Source organism: Chlorocebus sabaeus, chromosome 10 (assembly GCF_047675955.1).
Source record: "Chlorocebus sabaeus isolate Y175 chromosome 10, mChlSab1.0.hap1, whole genome shotgun sequence".
Classification (NCBI taxonomy): Eukaryota; Metazoa; Chordata; class Mammalia; order Primates; family Cercopithecidae; genus Chlorocebus; species Chlorocebus sabaeus.
The window spans coordinates 93549705-93570245 of NC_132913.1; the positions used below are offsets into that span (position 1 = coordinate 93549705).

Below are 20541 nucleotides of genomic sequence, written 5' to 3' on the forward strand. Positions count from 1 at the left end.
AAACTGGACACTCACATGCAGAAGAATGAAACTAGACCCCCACCTTTCACCCCATATGAAAATCAACTTAAAATGGATCAAAGACCTAATTGTAAGACCTGAAACTATAAAACTACTAGAAGAAAACACAGGCGACACTGATGTGGGGAAAGATTTTATGAGTTAAGATCTGAAAAGTATAGACAATAAGATAAAAATAAACAAATGGGATTATATCAAACTAAAAAGCTTCTGCACAGCAAAGGAACAACCAACAGCACAGACAATCTACGGAATGGGAGAAAATATCTGCAAACTATTGAACCAACAAAGGATTAACATCCAGAATATATATAAGAAACAAACATCTCAAAAGAAAAAAATGCAAACAATTCAATTTTTAAATGGGCAAATGATCTAAACAGACATTTCTCAAAAGAAGGCATACAAATGGCTAACAAATATATGAAAAAATGCTGAACATCACTAATTATCAGGGAAATACAAATCAAAATTGGGGTAAGGCATCCTCTTACCCCACTTAGGATGGCTATTATCAAATAGACAAAAAATAACAACTGCTGGTGAGGAAGCAGCAAAAAGGGAACTCTTGTACACCAGGAATGTGAACCAGTATAGCCACTATAAAGAACAGTATGAGCCGGGCACAGTGGCTCACGCCTGTCATCCCAGCACTTTGGGAAGCCAGGACAGGTGGATCACTTGAGGTCAGGAGTTCGGGACCAGCCTAGTCAACATGACAAAACCCTGTTTCTACTAAAAATACAAAAATTAGCTGGGCTTGGTAGCATGCGCCTGTAGTCTCAGCTACTCGGGGCTGAGGCAGGAGGATTGCCTGAACCCAGGAGGTCAAGGCTTCAGTGAGCTGAGATCGCACCACTGCACTTCAGCCTGGGACAGAGCGAGACCATGTCTTCAAAAGAAAAAGAAAGTAAGTAACAGTATGAAGGTTCCTCAAAGAACTACAAATAGAACTACCCACTACTAGGCATTTTTCCAAAGAAAAGGAAATAATACATCAAAGAGATATCTGTACTCTCATGTTTATCAAAGCACTATTGATGATACCTAAGATATGGAATCAAACTAGGTGTCCCACAACAGATGAATGGATAAAGAAAATGTGGTATATATACACAATGGAATACTATTCAGCCATTAAAAAGAATGAAATTCTTGGGCACTGGGCACAGTGGCTCATACCTGTAATCCTAGCACTTGGGGAGGCCAAGGCAGGCAAATCACCTGAGGTCAGGAGTTTGAGACCAGCTGGCCAACATGACGAAACCCTTCTCTACTAAAAATACACAAATTAGCTGAGGGTGGTGGCACTCTGTAATCCCAGCTACACGGGAGGCTGAGGCAGGAGAATCACTTGAACCTGGGAGGCGGAGGTTGCAGTGAGCCGAGATCGTACTACTGCACTCCAGCAGGGGCGACAGAGCAAGACTCCATCCCCGCCAAAAAAAAAAGAAAAAATTCTCTTGTTCACAGCAATATGGATAGAACTAGAAGACATTATCTTAAGTGAAATAAATGAGGTATGGAAAATTAAACACACATGTTTTCACTTATGTAGTCACTTAAAAAAGTTGATCTCCTAGAAGTAAAAAGCAGGCCGGGCATGGTGGCTCATGCCTGTAATCCCAGCATTTTGGAGGCCAAGGCAGGTGGATCATTTGAGCTTAGGAGTTCAAGACCAGCCTGGCCAACATGGTGAAATACTGTCTCTACTAAAATACAAAAAGTAGCCAGGTGTGGTGGTGGGCGCCTGTAATCCCAGCTACTGGGGAGGCTAAGGAAGGAGAGTCGCTTGAACCCAGGAGGTGGAGGTTGCGGTGTGCTGAGATGGCGCCACTGCACTCCAGCCTGGGCAACAGAGTGCAACTGTCTCCAAAAAAAAAAAAAAACAAGAAGTAAAAAGTAGAATACAGACTACAAGATAAAGACTGGGAAAGGTAGGGGAAAGAAGAGAATAGGAAGAGATTTGTTAAAGGATACAAAATTATGGCTAGATGGGAGGAATAAGCCCTAATGTTCTCTAACACTGTAGGATGGCTATAGTTAACCATAATTATTACATAGTTTTGAATAGCTAGAAGGAGGATATTGAACGTTTCCAATACACAAAAAAATGATGTTTGAGATGACAGATATTCTAATTACCCTGCTGATCACTATACATTATATGAATCAAAACATCACTATATACCCCACAAATATGTACAATTATTTTGTGCCCATTAAAATTTTTTAAATTTGAAAATTATAAAACATAAACATTTAAATTTAGCTGCCCTGGATGTTTGGGACAGGAAATATTTCAAAGTAAATCCATGTCATTTTTCATTTTTCACCATCTTTGCTCTACTCACCCACAAGCCAAACACACACGTATCTTTCACAAATTAGTTCAAAGAAACCTATAAGAACTTCAAGAAAAAAGAGGAATCTACATGTCTGTAGGTATGAGAGGATTTTACAAATCATAGAAAGAAATCTGAGGGTAGGGATAGAAGGATATGAAGTTGCAGTGCGCCGAGATGGTGCCACTACACTCCAGCCTGGGCAACAGAGGGAAACCCTGTTTCAGGAAAAAAAAAACAACAACAACAAATGCAACTCAATTGATGCATTTTGTGATGAATTCAACCTTGTCTGACACAAATATTTGAACTATTGCTTTTTTGGTTTGAATTTATCAACTGAGTCTTTGCCCATACTTTTGTTCTCAACTTTTGAGGCACTGTGTTGTGTTTTATTTTTATTTATTTTTTATTTTGAGGAAGGGTCTCACTTTGTTGCCAGGCTGGATTGCAGCGGCATGATCATAGCTCACTGCAACCTCAAACTTCTGGGCTCAAGAGATCCTCCTGCCTCAGCCTCTCAAGTAGCCAGTACTACAAGTGCGGGCCACCATATCTGGCTAATTTTTTAAATTTTTTGTAGAGTCTGGGTCTTGCTATGCTGCCCAGGCTGGTCTCAAACTCCTGCACTCAAGATATCCTCCCGCTTTGGCCTTCCAAAGTGCTGGGATTACAGGCATGAGCCACTGTGCCTAGCCACATTATGTTTTAGATCACACGTCAGCAAACTAAACTATTTCTTACAGGACAAATGTGGCCCACTGTCTGTTTTTGTAAGTAAAGTTTTATTGGAACACAGCCATGCTCATTCATTTACATACTGTCCATGGCTGCTTCTGTGCTATAGTGGTAAAATTTAGTAGTTGCAACAGATATCATACGACCACAAAGATAAAACTATTTACTAACATGTTATTTGCTGATCCCTTTTAGATGCAACTCTTGTTGGGTTTGACTTTTTGCCCAATCTGAATCATATTACTTTTGAGCAATTTTTTTTCTTTTCTTTTCTTTTTGAGGCCGACAGTGTCTCACTCTTGTCACCCAGGCTGGAGTGCAGTGGCACGATCACCACTCACTGCAGCCTCAACCTCCAGGGCTTAAGCAATCCTACCTCAGTCTACTGGGTAGCTGGGACTACAGGCACATACCATTACACATGGCTAATTTTCTGTAGTTTTTGTAGAGGCGAGCTTTCACCATGTTGCCTAGGCTGGTCCTGAACTCCCGGTCTCAAGCAATCCCCCTGCCTGGGCCTCCCAAAGTGCTGGGATTACAGGAGTGAGTCACCCTGCCTGGTCCAAGTCATTTTCTTTTAATAAATGAGTTTATCCAATTTATAATTTTATATTTATGACCTGTTTCATCCTAATCCTATTATATTTTGTATTGCCTTTAGCCTTTATACATTTCACTATATTCAGTACAAAGGTTTTAACTGTGTAGTTCTACTTATACGTGGATTTTTTTTCTCCTCTGCTACCCTGACAGTAAGACCAACCCTTCTCTTTTTCCTCCATCTAATGTGAAGACTTTTATGATGATCCACTTCCAATTAATACTAAATATATTTTCCTTATGGTTTTCTTAATAACATTTTCTTTTCTGTAGCTTACTGTTTGCAATATTATAATACCTATACAAAATATGTGTTAATCTGTTTATGTTTTCAGCAAGGCTCCTAGTTAACAGTAGGCTATCAGTTAAGTTCTTGGGTAGTCAAAAGTTCTAATATGGTCGGGTGTGGTGGCTCATGCCTGTAATTCTAGCACTTTGGGAGGCCGAGATGAGTGGATCACCTGGGATCAGGAGTTCGAGACCAGCTGGCCAACATGGTGAAACCTCATCTCTACTAAAAATACAAAAATTAGCCGGGCATGGTGGCGGGCGCCTGTAATCCCAGCTACTCGGGAGGCTGAAGAAGGAGAATTGCTTGAACCTGGGAGGTGGAGTTTGCAGTGAGCCACTGCACTTCAGCCTGCACAATGGGAGCGAGACTCCATCTCAAAAAAAAAAAAAAAAGTTATAATGTGGATTTTCAACATGTGGGGTTGGTACCTCTACTCTCAAGTTGTTCAAGGGTCAACTGTAGTCTGTTTTCTTAGAAGAATTACAGTCTATCTCCTTTAGATAACACTTTTTTACTCCACACTAAGAAAATTAGTATACTTATCAGCATTACTGCAATTGATCCCATGTTAGAAAAATTTCCAGACTTGCAACGACCTACGCAGCCCTAACTCTCAAGGCTTTTTCCTGTTGTTGTTCTTAGTTCTACATTTAAATTTATTCAATGCAAAATAATTTTTTTAACTTAGTCTTCCATTCACTTCTTGATTTAATAGTTTATAACACAGTCTCCTCTCTTTTCTTTCCCTGCCAAGAGCTAATATGTGGAAACTATAAGCCATGATTTTTCCATTTGAAAATATATGTTGGCCGGGTATGGTGGTGCACCCCTATAATCCCAGCACCTTGGGAGGCTGAGGCATGTAGACTGCTTGAGCTCAGGAGTTCAAAGCCAGCCTGGGTAACAGTGCGAAACCCTATCTCTATAAAGAATACAAAAATTAGGCCAGGTGCAGAGGCTCACGCCTATAATCCCAGCACTTTGGGAGGCCGAGGTGAGGTGGGTGGATCACTTGAGGTCAGGAGTTCAAGACCAGCCTGGCCAACACGGGGAAAACACCACCTCTGTTAAAAACAAAACAAAACAAAAATTAGCCGGGTGTAGTGGCACATGCCTGTAGTCCTAGTTACTTGGGAGGCTGAGATGAAAGGATTGCTTGGGCTACAGTGCGCCAAAACTGCACCACCGCACTCCAGCCTGGGCAACAGAATGAGACCCTGTCTCAAAAAAAGAAAAGAAAACAAAAGATGTCAATTGGTGTTATACTTAACAGCTTGTCCGGACATAAAATTCTTGGGTTGTACATTTTTTAATCTACTGACTTTGTATATATTGTTTCATGTTCAAAAAGCCTGAGGCCAGTTTCTTGATTTTCTAGCGGACTTGATTTTTTTTTTCTTTTTTTTTTTTTTTTTTACATTTTGACCTAACAGTAAAAGTCTATTTAAAGACTAGACACTGTTCTAAAATTTTAAATTTTTTTTTTTTTTTTTTTGAGATGGAGTTTCACTCTTGTTGCCCAGGCTGGAGTGCAATGGCGCGATCTTGGCTCACTGCAACCTCCATCTCATGGATTCAAGCGATTCTCCAGCTTCAGCCTCCTGAGTAGCTGGGATTACAGGCGCATGCCACCATGCCCGGGTAATTTTAGTATTTTTAGTAGAGCTGGGGTTTCATCATATTGGTCAGGCTGGTCTCGAACTCGTAACCTCAGGTGATCTGCCCGCCTCGGCCTCCCAAAGTGCTGGGATTACAGGCATGAGCCACCACGCCCGGCCTTTTTTTTTTTTTTTTTTTTTTTTAAAAAAAAGAGATGAGGTCTCACTATAATATCCAAGCTGGATTGAACTCCTGGGCTCAAGCGATCCTCCACTGTAGCTGGGACTACAGGTGCATGTTACCACACCTGCCTTCAAATCTTCTTTTCTTGTGGGAAACTCTTCCTTAATGTGTTGACATTGCTTTCTGCTTGATTTATTCTGCCGACAGCTTCAGGGGTATCAATTATTGGCATGCTAGATTTACTGTATTCCCTATCTATCACTCTCTCTAGTCTTTCTTCATTTTTATTTGTTCATTTTGGGTTGCTCAAATTTCTCAAGCTTGACTCCGTTACCCCCAGCTACAGTTGATATTTGCTGCTTTGAATGTTTCTGCAATGTTACTTTTCTCTTATTTTGTACCCTGATTCCACCAGCTCACTCTTATATCCTTCTGTTGTCTTTTATTTCTTGAGCTTTTATAGCTCATTTTTAAACTCTAGTTTCAGAGGAGCTATGTCTCACCCCCACCTTCCACCATAGGAACTATTTTTTCACTTTCCCTTGAGGCTTGACTCCATGCTGGACTATGTTCCCTAACTCACAGGAGCCCACATGGCATAGATTTGGGGGTGGGGTGATAATTTAGGCTTTATTTCTCTTCACATGACCAAGATCAGCAGCTGAAAGGCTGCTTGCTGCCAGTTTCTCCTCCACTCTGAACTTCCTACAAAACTGGTAGGACTGCACGGTTTGTAACTCAGCCCAACCCCTCCTGCCACACAGGGAGCCCAACATACAGATCCAACTTTGCCATCCTTGCACGGGGATTACTGGTTTTGTCCTCGGGGTGTGTTACTTTCTTGGGAGAAAGTTTCTTCCTTTACTTTGCCTGGGTCTACAGAGGAAATCATCCTGTCTTGGCATCTTCTCTTGCCCTGGTTCAGTTTTCACTGCACTTAATAGTACTAATTCATATATTTTGGGTTTTTTGAGGGAGTTTTTGTTGTTTTTTTTTTTTGAGACAGTCTCGCTCTGTCACCCAGGCTGGAGTGCAATGGTTTGATCTCGGCTCACTGCAACCTCCGCCCCCTGGTTCAAGCCATTCTCCTGCCTCAGCCTCCTGAGTAGCTGGGATTATAGGTGCCCACCACCACGCCCGGCTAATTTTTTTGTATTTTTAGTAGAGACGGGATTTCGCTATGTTGGCCAGGCTGGTCTCGAACTCCTATCCTCAGGTGATCCATTCAGTTCGGCCTCCCAAAGTGCTAGGATTACAGGCATGAGCAACCGTGCCTGGCCATAATTCATATATTTTGGTTACAAGGTTACAGTAATTGTCAAAGCTTCAGTTTAGTTTCTGTTTCTAATTCTCCCTATTTTTAAAGTTGGTTTGGAGAAGGAAGAATAGAGATGTCAGTATTTGCTATCATTAATCACAAATATCTTTTAAAATTTTGAATAGTAAAATATTCCACAATAATATCAAAACCATAAAGCATACTTACTATAGAATTTTTTTTACAACAAATACATTAATAATAATTTGTAATGACTTTGAAATCTAACTTTCTTCTTTTTTTTTTTTCTTTTTTAAGAGACAGAGTCTTGCTCTCTTGTCAAGCCTAGAGTGTTCAGTGGCACAATCATAGCTAACTGCAGCCTCAAGCTCCTGGGCTCAAGTGATCCTTTTACCTTAGCCTCCCAAGTAGCTGGGACTACAGGCATGCATCACTGTGCCCAACTAACTTTTTAATTTATTTTAGACATGGAGTCTCACTACATTGCCCAGGCTGGTCTCGAACTCCTAGCCTCCAGTGATCCTCCTGCTTCACCTCCCAAAGTGCTGGGATTACAGGCATGAGCCACCACAACCAGCCTAAATTTCTTCTAATTGAGTATTACTGTAGTATCAAAATCACTGTTCTGTAAACTGGAAACCGATGAATATCTGGTCTTCTCTACGTTAATAAACTTCTCCTTTTTAAATAAAGAAGTTATGACAAACGCACTAAGGCAGTTCTCAGAAAAAATCCTACATATTTTTCACTCTTTACCCCTAGCCTTCCACAGCTGGCATTTTTTACCCTGATTTTACTAAAGATGATGTTCACATAACTTTCACTCTTTGGCATTCAGTGCAAGATATAAATAAGAATGGAAACATACAATATATAAAGCCCATGTAATCTTAATCAAACGTCTTTTAGACCCTGATATATAAATATTATCACATTTTCTTTCTTTCTTTCTTTCCTTTCCTTCTTTTTTTCTGAGACAGGGTCTTGCTCTGCCACCCAAGCCGGAGTGCAGTGGTATGATTACGCCTTACTGAAGCCTTGACCTCCCTGGCTCAAGTGATCCTTCCACCTCAACCTCCCAAGGAGCTGGGGCCACAGGAATATGCCACCATGCCCGGCTAATTTTTCATATCTTTAGTAGATATGGGGATTCACCGTGTTGCCCAGGATGGTCTCAAACCTCTAGGCTCAAGCCATTCACTAGCATCGGCCTCCCAAAGTGCTGGGATTATAGGCCTAAACCACTACGCTCAGCCTATCACATTTCCTAATTCATGCAACCAAAAGGCTAAAACTAAGCACTATCTTTTTTTGTTTTTGTTTTTAGAAAAGGGGGGTGTCTCACTATGTTGCCCAGCTGGTCTCAAACTCCTGGTCTCAGTGAGCCTCCTGCCTCAGCCTCCCAAACTGCTGGGATTACAGGCGTAAACCACCACGTCCAGCCAAGCTCTACTTTTTAATACATGATGAATATCACTTTAAAAGGGAAGAAAAAAAACCTTAGCCAAACTAAATTTATTAACAGTTCTAGCAAATATCATCCTCAGCGGTGAAGACAACTTGCTTAGCATATAAACAGACCTATGCTCCCTTAAAGGAGAAAATGCAGGTAATTAAGCACTGTAGAGCAGCAGCAGAATATACACTGTTATTACCAAAAAACGGAAATAACCATTACTGAGAATAGAAAATATTCAAGTCTCACAGGAGAAATATTTCAACAGCATAAATATCCATATACTAGAATTCAAGAGTAGGAAATAGCTGGGCACGGAGGCTCATTCCTGTTATCCCAACATTTTGGGAGGCCAAGACAGGCAGGTCATCTGAGGTCAGGAGTTCAAGACCAACCTGGCCAACATGGTGAAACCCCATCTCTACAAACATACAAAAATTAGCCGGGCATGATGGTGGGTGTAATCCCAGCTACTATGCAGGCTGAGGTAGGAGAATTGCTTGAACCCGGGAGGCGGAGGTTGCAGTGAGCTGAGACCACGCCGTTGCACTCCAACCTGGGCCACAGAGCGAAACTTTGTCTCAAAAAAAAAAAAAAAACACCAGTAGGAAATATGATTAGGTTTAGGTTTAATAAAAATCCGCCTTGGGGCCAGGCACGGTGGCTCACGCCTGTAATCTCAGCACTCTGAGAGACTGAGGTGGGAGGATCAACTGAGGTTAGGAGTTCAAGACCAACCTGACCAACATAGAGAAACCCTGTCTCTACTAAAACTACAAAATTATCCGGGTGTGGTGGCACGTGCCTGTAATCCCAGCTACTTGGGAGGCTGAAGCAGGAGAATCGCTTAAACCCAGGAGGCAGAGGTTGCTGTGAGCCGAGATCGCGCCACTGCACCCTAGCCTGGGCAACAAGAGCAAAACTCCGTCTCAAAAAAAAAAATCTAAAAAAATCCTCTTTGATATTATACACCGAGTTTAATAGGAAAATTGAACAATTCATTTCCATAGCTTCTTACTTCTTACAAATACAGAGGAATAAGACATTATCAAGTAGAAAAGTAAAGAAGATACACTTAACAAAAGCAGCCAGCAGCCCTTTCAGTCTTCCAATGACAACCGCAAAACAATTTGACAAAAATATGAACATTATTCTCTTTGGGACTACCACTTTATCACCTCCATGTGGAATCTATGTCATTGCTGTTCTTTTGATTCTCCTAGTTCAGAAACATGTTCATTTCACTGCCACACTATTTTTCTCTAATTGCCATCTGTAATTTCATATCCTACCACTTTTAAAGAGCCTAGATCTACGAAATACCTTATAATTTTTTTTTTTTTTGAGAGACAGAATCTCACTGTGTTGCCCAGGCTGGAGTGCAGTGGCACGATCCCGGCTCACTGCAACCTCTGTTGCCCATTTTCAAGTGATTCTCCTGCCTCAGCCTCCCAAGTGGCTGGAATTACAGACATGTGCCACCACGCCTGGCTAATTTTTGTATTTTTAGTAGACACGAGGGGTTTCACCATGTTGGCCAGGGTGTTCTCAAACTCCTGACCTCAAGTGATCCACCCACCCTGGCCTCCCAAAGTGCTGGAATTACAGGCATGAGCCATCGTGCCCAGTCCATACCTTATAATTTTTTTTAAACTGGCGTGAGATGCCAGGTGCAGTGGCTCACACCTGTAATCTCAGCACCTTGGGAAGCTGAAGCGAGCAGATCACTTGAGGTCAGGAGTTCAAGACCAGCCTGGCCAACATGGTGAAACCCAGTCTCTACAAAATACAAATATTAGCTGGGCGTGGTGGTGCATGCTTGTAATCCAGGTACTCCAGAGGCTGAGACAGGAGAACTGCTTGTACCCGGGAGGTGGAGGTTGCGGTGAGCCAAGATCGCACCACTGCACTCCAGCCTGGGCGACAGAGTAAGACTCCATACCAAAAAAACAAAACAAAACAAAACAAAAAACCCTAGTGTGAGACTGGGCACAGTGGCTCACACCGTAATACCAGAATGTTGGGAGGCCACGGCAGAGGGATTACTTGAGCCCAGGAGTTCAACACCAGCCTGGGCAATGTAGTGAAACCCTTGTCTTTACAATAAACAAAATAAAATAAATAAAACTAACATCAGCCTACTAAATTATCAGAATGTTTGTTTTCTAATATACTTAATGCAAATGAAAAGAATATTTACTTATCCCAGAAAGAGTGGATCCTGTTAAAATCATATTTAGAGTATCATAAACTCTTAAAAACATTTTTTCATGTTATATCTTTTTTAAATGAGTTTTAATTCAACTTGATGAAGCATAAAAATGTAATGAGATACTAAACATGACTATATTGATTTTAAGAACCTAACATCTATATTATAAATGTAAAAAATAATAAAATCAGACTGAGGAATGATGAAAATCTATCAACTGATGTAACTGGAAGAGAAAGAAGCAGTGAGAAAACTGCTTATCACTCAAAAATATAAACAACGTTCATTATAATCAAGTTCAAACCAGAATATTTTAAAATAATGCTTATTGAATGTCTAGTATGTGCCATACACTGTACTCAGAGACAGCATTGTACAAATAAGTTTGCATTAGGAATTTCAATGAACTTTACACTAGGTCCTTCCCTGCTCTATTAGAAAGGTAAGGATAGTTTATGCAGCAAAAGAGATCACTCATTGGCTCTGCTAGGTATCAGAGAGGGGGCTCAAATCTGGTTTTGCTAATTACTAAGTATAAGACCTTGGGCAAGTTATTTAGGCTTCAGTCTTCTCATCTGTAAAGGGAAGATTGCAATTGTATGTACCTCATTGAGTTGCTTAGGATAATTACATTAGGTATTTCATGAACTGTAACCCCAGCATATAGTAATCACTTAATATTAACTACCATTAGAAGCCGGGCGCGGTGGCTCGCGCCTGTAATCCCATCCCTTCGGGAGGCCAAGGTGGGTGGATCACGAGGTCAGGAGATCGAGACCATCCTGGTTAACACGGTGAAACCCCGTCTCTACTAAAAATACAAAAATAAAATAAAATTAGCTGGGCGTGGTAGCAGGCACCTGTAGTCCCAGCTACTCGGGAGGCTAAGGCAGGAGAATGGCGTGAACCCGGGAGGCGGAGCTTGCAGTGAGCCGAGACTGCGCCACTGCACTCCACACTGGGCAACCTGGGTGACAGAGAGAGACTCTGTCTCAAAAAAAAAAAAAAAACTACTGTTAGAAGCAGTTAAGTAGTGGTTTATTTGTATTTTCATTTTGATCTAGAATCTGTAGGACTAAAACACATTCTCTAGCTGTTAGTGGTTTTCTGAACAGTTTCCTATAATCCTCATTAAAAATCTAATATCAAAATATTTCCTACATTCTATAGAGCACTTAAATACTAATGTTCTTGGGATGAAAAACACTAGCAGAATGAGCACAGTTTGACTGATCTGGGTACAGTATTTATTAGTTCAGTTAATAATCCTTCACAACAAATGCTTTCTGAGTTCTTATCCATGTCACAGTCACTCTCTGTTGTTACAGAAACCCTGCATTACAGGACAAGAGGAAAGAAGAAAAACTAAGTTGTAGCTCTACTCCTCAAAGTTCTTTTGTTCTAAAAATCTGAAACTCATGGCCTCTTTGTTACTGAATTCCACATACACTTTTCCATCTTCAGCTAACTGGACCTCTCTGCGGCATCTGACACTGCTGACCACTTTCTCTTTCTTGAAAATCTCTCCTTTCTGACCAGTCAGTGGGTTCTTTTCTCTTGGCCCCCTTGCTTCCATGCCAGTATACTCCAAGGTTCATTTAATCTTACTTTACAGGGGTGCAAGATGAAATGCCTACATGGGCTGGAAGAGTAGGCCAGGGGCACTCTTTGGCAAACTTTGCTCAAATTATTTCCAGCAAGTTGTTGCAAAGTTTAAAAAAATAAAAAAGGTAGACCCAGAACTTCCAGCTCTTCTGTGTTTTTAAAAAAAGATAGGGCTGGGCACAGCGGCTCAGGCCTATAATCCCAGCACTTTGGGAGACCAAGGCAGGTGAATCACCTGAGGTCAGGAGTTCAAGACCAGCCCAGCCAACATGGTGAAACCCCGTCTCTACTAAAAATACAAAAATTAGCCGGCGTGGTGGCACATGCCTGTAGTCCCAGTTACTCAGGAGGCTGAGGTAGCCGGGCATGGTGACTCACACCTGTAATCCCAGCACTTTGGGAGGCCAAGGCAGGTGGATCATGAGGTCAGGAGTTCAAGACAAGCCTGGCCAAGATGGTGAAACCCTGTCTCTACTAAAAACACAAAAATTACCAGGTGCGGTGGTGGGCTCCTGTAATCCCAGCTACTCGGGAGGCTGGGGCGGAGAACTGCTTGAATCTGGGAAGCAGAGACTGCAGTGAGCCAATCGCGCCACTGCACTCTAGGCTGGGCGACAGAGTGAGACTTTGTCTCAAAAAAGAAAAGAAAAAGACATGTAACCCTGACTAAGTTATTTTATAAATCTGTTTCCTCATATATGAAAAGGCACTGATGAAAAATCAGAGACCATCACAAAAAGTGTAGGTCCAACAAAACATTTCTATAGGCTTACTTTTATCTCTTTTTTTTTTTTTTGAGACAAGTTCTCCCTTTGCCGCCCAGGCTGAAGCACAGTGGTATGATCAAGGTTCACTGCAACCTTGACCTCCTGAGTCCAAGTGATCCTCTCACCTCAGCCTCCTGAGTAGCTGGGACTACAAAAATGCACTACCACGCCTGGCTAATTTTTGTATTTTTTGTAGAGACAGGGTTTCACTATGTTGCCCAGGCTGGTCTCAAACTCCTGAACTCAAGTGATCTGCCCACCTTGGCCTCCCAAAGTGCTGGGACTACAGTTGTGAGCCATGGTAACAAGCCTACCCCAGGTTTCAAACCAAATGTATACAACTGCATATGTGGATTTTTCTGGAGAAGTGTCTAAGACTAAGAACCACTCACTAGCCCAAATTTATCTACTTCTGTCATTTCAGCTGCCATCTGTGAGGATGAGTCCCATCTTTACATCCAGTCCACCTATGAGATCACCTTACCTCCTTAACCTGCCTCTGCCACCTCCTCCTCTTAATTGCCATTGCCACCACCTTAGTTCAAACCCTCTTCAAATCTCTTGTCAGGAGCTGCTTCACTAGTCTAATTACAGTCTTGTTCTCCTTTTTCCTACTCTGTACAACTCAAATCCTCTAAATCTCAAGTAATTTATGTGGCCAAAGGCTTTCAGGGTGTGCCTGTAACATAAAAGAAATCCAAACTCCTTACCCTAACACAGAAACTCCTTAGGTCCTAGCCAGACTGACCTTTCCCTCTCACTATTTATTCCCCTCCTCCTCCAACTCCAGGGCGGTAACAGAACCATAATTTGCAACACAGGATAGTCTTTTGTCCCTAAACTGTGATTCCTACTTACAGGTCACACCTTCTGGAATGCCTAACTCCTCCCATTCGCTTAGGACAGAAACTTCCCCTGTAAAGCCCTCACTTTAAAACCTAGCCTGCCCTTTAAGCCAGAATAGAAGAATATTCCTCCAGGCTAAGCTATCACTTAACATTCACATTGACATTGTAAATGTCAGCTTATTTTTCTTCTCCAATAGACTAAAAACTCCTCAAGGGCAGAGAATGTGTCTTTCTATTGCAAAGCTCAGAGCTACAACAAAGAAGCTAATCTGTTAAATGAATGAACCAGCAGCTGCTCCTACCAATCAAGTCCCGTAAACATGCCCAGGTCTCTAAAGTGAGCCTATCAAGGCCACAAACTGCTCAGTGCCTTCAAAACCACGCAACACTATCGTCCGTGGGGACTCACAAGAACACTTCAAAACCTGAAAGAGGGGAACCAGGAGTAAAGCAAACCCACCTTAAGCTCCTTTGCCCTTGGTGTACTTACCATACCTTTATATTGGCCAGTTCCAAATTCAAACAGCAGAGACTACACTAACATGAAGCCGCTGAAACTGAATATACTGCACAATTTTTTACTGGCAAAACTAGATTTATTTGCCCCATTAAAGTAATTATAATACTTTCTGTACTCAAATACTTATTAGTATTATTAATATATACTGAGGCAAGAACTCATTAAAAATTCACATCAAGAATATTAAAAATCTTTAAAAAAAAAAAAAAAGTTATGTACCAGAAAAAGTTATGCACCAAGAAAATATAAAGGTTATGCTCCAGGAACCATTCTAAAGGCTTTATGTTCAATTCCTCATTGAGTCTTCACAGCAACCCTATGAAGTAGGTACTATTATTATCCCCTTTTACAGATGAAGAAAACTGAGACTTAATCAGATTAAGTAATTGTCATGATCCAACTGGGGAGACTGAGGCAGGCGGATCCCTTGCATCCAGGAGTTTGAGACCAGCCTGGGCAACATGGGGAAACCCCGTCTCTACCAAAAATACAAAAATTAGCCTTGTATGGTGGCACACACCTGTAGTCCTTGCTGACTACAGGCACACTTCAGGAGGATCACTGGAGCCCAGGAGGTTGAGGCTGCAGTGAGCTGTAATCATGCCACTGTACTCCAGGCTGGACAACACAGTGAGCCCCTGACTCAAAAAAAAAAAAAGAAAGAAAGAAAAGTGGGCTAGTGGAATTAACATTTAATTAATACTATTATGGGCCAAACACATGGCTATCTCATCTAACCCTTATATCGAAGAATTTTATTCCCATTTTCAGTTAAAGAAACCAAAGATTAAGTAAATTGCCCAGCGGAAGGACTGGGATCACAACTCAAAGCCCAGTCTAAAGGTGTCACTGTAGGATGTCATACTACAAATAAAATTTCACCAGAAACTCGTCTTTTTTTTTTTTTTTTGAGACGGAGTTTCGCTCTTGTTGCCCAGGCTGGAGTGCAATGGTACAATCTCGGCTCACTGCAACCTCCACCTCCCAGGTCCAAGCGATTCTCCTGCCTCAGCCTCCCACGTAGCTGGGGTTACAGGCATACGCCACCACATCCAGCTAATTTTAATTTTGTATTTTTGGTAAAGACGGGGTTTCTCCATGTTGGTCAGGCTGGTCTCGAAATCCCGACCGCCTCAGCCTCCCAAAGTGCTGGGATTACAGGCGTGAGCCATAAAGTGCTGGGATTACAAGCGTGAGCCATCACGCTCAGCCTAAAAACTCATCTTAAATCACATTCTGTGAAAGGATGAGAACCAAGTAGTCTGTCACCTTACGTGCAAGGAGGGAACAGAGTGAGGCTTAAGGTTTTAAATTGAGTATTTCCTCAGTATCTCAAACTAGCCAGGAGCATTGTCAAAAATCAGCCTTTACAGTCAGGACCTCTGGGACAAACTCTTGCTTGAAGGAGTGAGGAGACTCTGCTGCTGTTTGTTTTGCCTAGCACAGAGCTGCATGTATAAGTTAAACTGACTTAGCATTGGGGACAATTTGCTGCCTCCAACCCAGTCTCACCTATTCAACCACTGTTTTACCAGTTACCGGGTGTGGGGGAGGGGGAAGAGAATTGTCTGAGAATATTGTTCTAACTGTAATCAAATATAAATGACTTTTCATTAGCCATAACCACCGTACCAAACCTGGAGAGTGAGAGCTGCTAACCCTCAAAGAACATCTCAAGTATGAACAAATAGTTTAGCACTTTTTTGAAATGTCATTAATTTTGGGTGCTCTCAGAAATGTTTAATTCCTTCTAAACTAAAATTTTTTATTTCTCTAAAAACAGTAGCAACATGATTTGCTGAGAAAACGTCGGAATGGGGTATACAAATTTTCTCCTAGAAATCTTCCAGAGGAAAGAAAACTTGATTATTTCAGACTTGTAATTATACTAACCATTTACTTTTTAAACTAACATTTAATAGTAAACAAGCATATTCCCTTAGTAATTTAAAGTTAATTCAGTATTTGACCTGAAAATCTTTTATTAATTTCAAATGGAATGTAACTTTTAAAAGTATCAAAACTGTCATTCCTTCAGGAAATAAAGTAGCCCATTAGGAGATCAGGTTAGGAAATTAATACATGTTTGAGATAGGGTGGGAAAAAGTACAAAACTTTTTTGGTATTTGTACATATATAGTTTTGGAAAGCTTTGGAATGTGAAATCAACAATACACCTTTGAAATACCAAATAACGAGGCAATAATTTTTTTCAAACCTTAAAATGTCCCAAGAAAAACGACTAAGAATGATTTTTTTCCATTCAGTATATGCTCTAAAAATAAGGACAAACTATAATAGAAGTAACGATTTTTGGCACACATGTTTATGAAAATGTCCAAGTCAATAAGCAATTTCAATTAATCAACAAACTTAAAACAACCATTAAATGTAATTTGCATTTTTGTATCAGATCCATACAATCTCAAATATCAAGATTTTCTTTAAGCTCAATGCTAAATGACTGGATGTCTATCATTGTGGAGAAAGAGAATTTGATCTCAGGCAGACCAAAGGAAACGAAAGGCACACACCTAGAAGAATCACATGAGTCTCACTTCGAAGCCTCACAGAAGTCAGCACTGAAAGTCGTGGGTTACCCATTGCCCTGTAAGTGGCAGCTTTTCACTAACAGTGCTGGTGGTACTGAGCGGGCAGAATGTGGGACATCTCCTGCCAGCAAACTCCAGCCTGCTACCAAGCAGGACACCGCACACAAACACAACACTCTGCCCTAAGCTCACCGAAAAAAAAAAAAAAAAAAAGGAAAACGCCAACAATTAAACGATGCAAAATAACCTCACCAAACACGCCCACAATGGGGGCTGGCAGTGGGGGGTGGAAGGGTTCATTAACATTTCAATTTCAACACTCAACAACAACAAGGAGGTAAGCATAGCCACGGGAAACATCCTGTCCCTGAAAAGCGGAAAATTGACATTTGAAAATTTATGTTTATTACTTTTAACGTTCAGAGCTCAGGGCACCAAAATAGAGCTAAAATTGAATCAATTTAAACAGAAAACATACGTGTGTGTGTGTGAAAATATGTATGTGTATATATATGCATATAAAATATATACATAGACATATATATTTTATATTTTTTTCCATTTAAATGTTATACATACAACCCCCCCCCCCCCCCCCCCGCCAAAACCAAAGTAGTTTTCCGAGGTTCCGAGGGCTCTTCCACAGACCCTTCGGAGTTACGGCAATAACAAGTTTAGGTTTCCTTAAAATCTCCATTATTCTATTTCTAGGTCGAATATAAGAATGTCACATAAATCTAAATAGTGATTATCAGAATAAATGAACTACTGATCCTTAAACTGTAGACCTTGTTTCGGGAGCTGCCCTGCCCACTTCCTCTCCCTCCTCCCAATCCCGGAGGCTTCCAAGCCATCTGACAAGCACGTCTCCCCCTTGGGATCTGTTCCGGTGTTGGTTTTACCGGACAGTGACCAAAAAGGAGGGGAAACTCCTACATCTGGGGACTGCTCCAGAAACCGTGCCTGATCCTGCCCCTCTCACTGACAGTCTCCTCGCTGCTCCCTACATCTTCCTCTCCGCCGGAGCTGTCCAGAAGGGGGATTTTGGACCCAAAGGAATCGGGATGAAAGGGGGTGGGTACTCAAGCTGAAAATAACACCCCCAGTTGGTGGGGTAAGGGCTAAAAAAGGCAATAGGGAAAGACTGGCCGGCAGAAACACCACCTGAGTTTACCTCCTCCTTCCCACCCCAAAAACCCCAGTCACTAATAAAGCTAAGAAACCCCTTGCAAACTTTTCCAAACCGGAAGAGAAGGCCCTCTCCCCAACCTGGGGGGCTCTAGGGGGAACGGGCTGGAGTTAGCAGCCCCGAACGGGCTCGCGGGGAGTTGGGTGGGGCGCGGGCGAGGGGTGCAGGGGCGGAGTACCTTCTTCAATGGACAGGAACTGGCAAAGAGTTTCAAAATAGCCGAGTGCGCTCCCCCACGCCCTGGGGGGGTCCCGGGCGCTAGGACCAGGGCTCCCCGGAGAGACAGCGGCCCCCAATTCCGACCTAAAAGGAAACTTTCTGGGCCGCGGCTGCACCTGACTCCTCACCGCCCCTCCACCCGACCCCACGCCCGCCAGGCCGCCCGCCCCGCCCCGCCCCGGCCTGGCCGTCCGGAGCGCGGAGGAGGGGGATAAATAAATTCAACTCTTACCGGAATCTGGGGGGCGTCTGCGAGAGACCGGGGGAAAGGGGGGCCGGGCGCCCATTCCCCACTCCCCACTCCTAGGCCCTGACGCCCCTGTCCCGGCAGCCCGGGCCTGCCGCCCCGCGGGAGAGCCTCCGGGCCGGCGCGGGATTCGGCCCCGCAGCGCCGCTGTCCCACCCGGAGGCCCTGGGGGACTCGAGGGGGCGCGCGGAGGCCCGGGGTGCGGGGGCAGGGCGCGGCCACCGTGGGGCCTACCGGCCCGAGGCCTACCGGCGCCCCCCCATCTCGCTGCACACCCCCACCTGGCCCGCGCAGGCCGCACCGCTCGCCCCACTCCGGCTCCGGCTGGACCCCTGCCCGCCCGCCGTCGCCGCCCGCGGGCGCCCCGGAGGCCCTCAGGCCCCCGGCCTCCACCACCCGGGCGCCGGCCCCACTCACCCTTTCATTCTCCGCCCGGGGCCTGGCGTGGGCCGGCGAATCCCCGGCCTCACGTAAGCGCGCTCGCCGCCCGCCCAGCCTGCGCGGCCCAGCCCGCCGCCCTACGGGAGCCCGGGGATGTGGGCCGGGCCTGGGGCCGCCTCTGCTTACCTTTCAGTTGCTTTTTTTTTTCTCCTTCCCCCCTGTTCCCTCGGCTGGGCTGACAGATCAGAGTGAGAGGCGCTGGCAATGGACTAGGAAGCTCGGCTGCCGCTGCTACTGCTCCCCCCTGGGCTCCGGCGAGAGCCTTTCCCTGTCAAGCAAGAGGGGTGAGGATCATATTTTTATTTTGGAAACTAAAAAGTGCTCCCAGGGTCGGTGATTATTAAGGGGAAATCCCTGAATATACTCTCCAGCCAAGAAGGCAGGGCTGCCGGGGCTGTACAAGTAGAGGCAGCAGCCTCCTACAGCACCACTACAGGCACTGCGAGGACATAACACCAGAGAGCTGCTCCTCTGCCCTCCGAAACGACAACTTTCCTACCATCTTGGAGGCAGAGCAAAGGGGGGCCGGGGGAAAAGTGCACCCGCTCCCGATAAAGTACAAATTTTTACTCCTCATCTCTGGAAAAAAGTCCACACCGGCAGTCTACACCGGCGCCTGGGGGAGAAAGCAGGGAAGAAACTGGGGGTGCATGAGAAACGTTTTCATTTGCTCCAGGGGGAAAAATGTTTCTGCATCTTCTGATGGAAAGAAATCATTACAAGACACAGGTTTTCCGGTGATTACTGTTTTCTGTTTTCTATTTCTAATTTTTTTCACGTTAGTGACAGTGATATTTTAATATTTTTTCAGGCCAATAATAATCTTTCTCCATTACAGGGCTAAGTTCTGTGGCTGGGGGTCAGTTTGTAAATTTGTACTTAAAGAGACTTAATAGTAACTTCATTTATTTGTCTAGTTATGTTATTGTATATATAAATATTTACATATTTTCATATATTGCATATGAAAATTTGTTACATGTTACTCTCAAAACTGAGATTGCTGTAAGACAATTGTAAAAAACATGTCTTTCGTCTCTATCTCAAGGCAATGTAAATAAAACCTATGGACTGTCCAGAAAGGCATGATACAGTGTGTCATTTTCCACAGTGCAAATAAAGGCAGATATCACTGGGGATTTAAAAACGACCCCTGTTTCTGGAAATTCTGTTATGAAGAAAGGATACAGTAAACCTGGAAAGAGATTTTAAAGACAGCTTTAGATTTTTCTTTAAGTAAAATAGTTTATTAAGAATTCTATCCAGGCATTTAATTTTTTTATTTATTTAGATTCTTTAAACTCTAGCTAGATTTTGGTGCATTACACATGTTGCTGTCTGCTTTTTGTGTCACAGAATTGAGAAATGTGGCTATTTTTGTTAGTTCGTTCAGAACTTCCAATATGCTGCCAGCATGTATGAGTGACT

General features: G+C 43.1%; 1 protein-coding gene across 7 annotated transcripts in view; it reads right to left on the bottom strand.

The window, feature by feature from the left end:
* Positions 1-19329, bottom strand: part of INO80D (INO80 complex subunit D) — a 94526-nt gene extending 75197 nt beyond the window's left edge. For 2 of the 7 annotated variants that reach the window (XM_073019971.1, XM_073019969.1), the window contains exons 1-2: positions 19240-19301; positions 11414-11536 (exon numbers count right to left, since the gene is read on the bottom strand). The gene's annotated coding sequence lies outside the window, so the exon portion shown is untranslated. The other 5 variants (XM_007965965.3, XM_007965962.3, XM_007965959.3 and 2 more) reach the window with 4 other exon arrangements.
* Positions 19330-20541: the final 1212 nt, after the last annotated feature.